Source organism: Apodemus sylvaticus, chromosome 12 (assembly GCF_947179515.1).
Source record: "Apodemus sylvaticus chromosome 12, mApoSyl1.1, whole genome shotgun sequence".
Classification (NCBI taxonomy): domain Eukaryota; kingdom Metazoa; phylum Chordata; class Mammalia; order Rodentia; family Muridae; genus Apodemus; species Apodemus sylvaticus.
The window spans coordinates 79,313,845-79,318,422 of NC_067483.1; the positions used below are offsets into that span (position 1 = coordinate 79,313,845).

Consider the following 4,578-nt stretch of genomic DNA (forward strand, 5'->3'; position numbering starts at 1 on the left):
CATTTAAGTTTGATCATTGCTGTTTTTAGCATAAAGAACGTCTTCTAAAACTTGATATTTATACAATCTCATGATCTTCATTCCCCCCCACAAAGATAATGCACATAATATCCTTATTTTTTTCTTTTTGAGCCAGGGTCTCATAAACTCATAGTAGCCTTTATTTATATATCCAAGAAAGATCTTGCCTTTCTGTTTCTCCAGCCTCCACCTCCAGAGAGCTGGGATTACAGATGTCAGTGCACTCCACCACCTCAAGATTATATGGTGTTGAGGATCAAACTCAGGGCTTTGTGAATGCTGGGTAAGTACTTGCCAACTAGCTATGTCTCTAATTCTGCACGTAATACTATTTGAAGTTGGTTTTATTTTTCCATAAGATTAAGCAATCGTATGCAATGCTTTTTTTTTTTTTGTATGTGAGTTTTGCTAAAGAAAATGAGCATAAATGTGTGTGCATACAGGTTACAAATTGTCTAAGCTGTCATCATGAACATTCCATGTATGGTTAAGGGGAAGGTTTTTATTGTAGATGAGAGAGGGAGGGAAAGAGGGAGGGGGAGGGGACAGAAGAGAGGGGGGAGGGGGAGAGGAAGGGGAAAGGGGGAAGGGGAGGGGAGGGGGAGAGGCATATGGAAAAGTCCAGAGAAGAGGTAGAAAGCAGTAGACTGGACATGGCCAGGGCTATCTGCAGCAGAGGAGAGACCAGCAGGGGAGACAGGATAAATACACCAAGAGAAGCAGGAGCAGAGCAGAGAGAACCCTGTGAGAACTGCAGGGTTATATGGAGAATGGGTGGTGGGGAGAAAGGAAGCCTGTGAGGTAGAGAGAGGTGAGGGCAGAGAAAGTTGGACTGCTTTTTCAAGTTTGGGGAATTGAAGTTTTCTTTGGACCTAACATAAATTTGTTTCTGGAATGAATAGTGCATTGAGGCACCCTCTCTTCCTGTGGCACTCTTTAGCGAGGGGGTAATTCTTGCAGGGCCTTTACCCTAGCACTGGCATCTTGACTATAAATATTATTTAAGGATAGAATAACTACCAGACATCTACTTGTGATGATACATGTCACATCAAAAAGTTACCCCATCCCTGCTCAGAAAGGGGAGGCCCACCTTCTCACCCCAAACTTTAGTCTAGGCCCAGCTCAACCTGGACTGTAGGAGTGGACTTCTGGTGGTTAGAGAAAAGCAAGTGCTTCTCAGAAACCTGTGAAACCAGTTCCCATGGGCCAGTTGGAGTCATCTCTCCTACCTCTGGCAGAAGGGACACATGGCTCCGCTGACACATACCTGTGGCTGCACACCAAAGCCCATGATGACTGCCAGACCCCCTCAGTCCCTTCCCACAAGTACTTGTAACTTGTTTCAAAGTTCACACAAGCTTTGGCTTCCCTCCTTCCAGATACCAGATACTCCTTTGTTCTCTTTATTACAGGAAGGTTTTTCCTTCTGCCCCTGCTATTCTCTCTCTTTCTCTCTCTCTCTCTCTCTCTCTCTCTCTCTCTCTCTCTCTCTCTCCTCTATTCTCTTTCCTTATTCTCCTTTCTTCCAAAGATAGCCCTGGTTATGTCCAGTCTGCCTCAAACAAACAAACAAACAAACAAACAACTTTGCTCTGGATATTTTCTCTTTTATGTACTATAAAAACCTTCCCTTTAACTATACCATGGAGCCGCCATTTCAGTTTCCTCAGTTTGCCACTCACATACAATACCCAGAGTCATTTACTGACTTGAAAAATTCATAGTACTGCCACAGGATAAATTGAAGTGAACAAATCCACACCACAGAGGAGAATCTTACAGGTGTGTAGTGGGTTTGGCCCAATGCTGCTTATATTATGTTAATTTGGGTCCCCAAAATCGTTTGCTTGAGAATCTGCATGTCAGCACTGAGGGACTCTGCCTCAAGTTGGTTCTGATTGGTAAATAAAGTTGCCGGTAGCTAATGGCTGGGCTGTTCAGACAAAGGCTGGACTTTAATGATTGCTGGAGTAGGGACAGAGAGGAAGGAGGAAGGAAAAGGAGACCTGTCTTCCTGGGAGAAGGAGAGTAGAGATGTCATGCCTGAGAAGGTGTGGGACTGAGAGCATAGTCACCATGTAAGAGCCAGGAGGGAGTAGCCCCTAACTGGGTCCAAAGATGGAATATAGAATTTAATAAGTAATAACTCAGAAATATTGGAGGGAGGTGGATTAGCCATGTGGAGGTTAGGAAGAGGCCCAGCCATTGAGCTGTTTTAGGCATATCAAAATAAAAGGCTGTGTGTGTGTGTGTGTGTGTGTGTGTCTTTCATTCAGGAACCCAGAACATTGGGGTGGGCAGCAAGTACTCTACCGCCACTGGGATGAATTTGAGTATTTAATTGGATACTGCTACACCGGTGTTTTATAGTCAAATTGTCCTTGCAGTATTTACCCTTGTGGTTTTGGTGTTGACTCCAAGCCCCTCCCCACGTGGATTTTGTGAAATAAAACCAAGTATGGCCAAAAGTTAAGTTCATATGTTCACTCTGCTTCCAATTTTCAGCTACGATTTATATTCTTCTCTTCCTGTTTTATACTGATATTTTTCTTTAAGAAATATCTTTTAGAAAAGTTTGAAATCTTTATAGCAGGGATTTTAAACACTTAATTCATAAAATCTATCTGGCTGAATTTACCTGTGTGGGTCTCCTGACCCTCATGGATGATCAGTCAATTTGGTCTATAAGAGCCCTGGAAAGCAGAGACATCAAGTGGGGGTGGGGGTGGATGGGTTCAGAAGCTCTGTGAGTATATACATTGAATTTCCACATCAGGACCAGATCAGAAGGTAGATCAACTTTACTTAGGGTGATTTGAGGCTTATAAAGTTATAAAGTTTTGGGGGACTGAGGGTAGGAACATCCAGGATGGGCGAAGGTCATTGGCTGGGGACTCAGGGCACCTGAAATGCCTCATTAGCATAGCAAAGCATTTCAGGAATCTCAGGTGCTAGCAGAGCAGGTTTTATCAGGAGACAGGACATTGATCCTGTAACCTAACTGAGGCTATGGGACGTTCCATGGATAGAGGTGTATGTCGGGGCTTAGAATTCCCCAGACAAGGTCAGAGAAGGAGAAGCCCCACTAATGAAGGGAGTCTCCCAAATTATGAGGAGCCCAGAGGCTGTCCGGCCATGGTGGACCTTAATTAGCAGAGTTTTCCCACAAACTGTTAAAAGTTCCTGATGGTTGGTCTTCTGTACACTTTTGTTTCAGATGTATGCTGCAAGTTTGTTGTGCCTTCTTATGAAGAAGCCCAGGAATGACATTTATCTGAAAGGTACCTGAAGCCCTTTATCACATCTCTGAGATTATCCTCTATCTTGAACTCAGAGAAGTACTTCCTGTACCTCACTAGTTGCTGCTATTTGGAATTTTCATCTAATACCTCATGCTCTCTTCCAGAAACAATAATTCTAACAGGCTTCAAATGTAAAATGGCTCCCGCATGTCAAATACCACATCTGGCGTCTAACACGAGGGTCTTGTGTTTTCCTAACAGCTCTGTGATATGGTCCTGCAGTTTAACTCTGCAGCTCTAGAAGAAATCATGGTGTAGGATTATTAAACAGTTTGTGGAAGGGTGGCATCATTTCTAAAGTTAAGAATAGAGCTTCAAACCCAAGCCTGTCTGGCTATGGAGCCAGATGCTGGATCAGTCCACATACCATCTTATAAGCAAAGATTTGGAGGATGTTTACAAAAGTGAAAACAAGCTGTGACAAAGTTAGGAAGCTGTGACAAAGTTAGGATACTGTGGAAAATAATGGTTTCTTTAAAAAGTTTCTTCTAAACTAGATTATATTTTCAGTTTTAAAAGAGGTAGTATCTATTAGGGCTCTCCAGAGTCAAACAACATACTATATATATATATATATATATATATATATATATATATATATATATATATATATATATATATATTGTAGAAAGCCTTATTGGGGTGCCAGGTTGACCAAGGTAAAGTTCCTCTCCCAGCCTTTGAGTGGGAACTCCTGTGTTAGCCATAACCCCTCCACCTAGGGTGGAGCGCACTCAGACCAATGTGAAGCCCCATTGTTCTTCAAGGACCTGCAGTTTCCTGAGAAACACTAGCCACCTGTGGAGCAACGGAACTGATTCTGCTGAGAAGCTTCCAGCCTTTGGGGGAAGGGTTTTCCTCTGCCTATATATTTGGAGTTCTCCATTAAACCTTGATACCTTGAGCAGAAATGTCTTGGTCTCGATTTCTTTTTGCCGCCTTCTCATACATCCCCAGTTTCCCTTCCAAGTAACCCATTCGATGTAACTGTGGGCAGTTACTATATATAATATACATACATATATAATATACATACACATTGGCTTTGGAAGCTGAGAACTCCTGTAATCTCAGTCTACAAGATGGTGACCCAGCCAAGCCAGTGCTGTAGCTCAGTTCTGACCTGGGAATCTGATGGTAGAAATCCAGTCTGAGAGCTTGCAAGGAAATCAGGTGTTCCACATCAAGCAGCCAGTCAGGAAGCTACAGGGCTAAATCCCTGTTTCCTCCCACCTTTTGTCCTCTATAGCCT

The 4,578-nt window shown here is 43.0% G+C and overlaps 1 long non-coding RNA gene across 1 annotated transcript; it reads left to right on the plus strand.

Annotated features, from left to right (window-relative positions):
- Positions 1 to 209: 209 nt before the first annotated feature.
- LOC127697179 (uncharacterized) lies at positions 210 to 4,195 on the plus strand. Its single transcript, XR_007980415.1, has 3 exons — positions 210 to 304; positions 3,242 to 3,305; positions 4,094 to 4,195. It is a non-coding gene; the product is annotated as an uncharacterized LOC127697179 (long non-coding RNA).
- Positions 4,196 to 4,578: the final 383 nt, after the last annotated feature.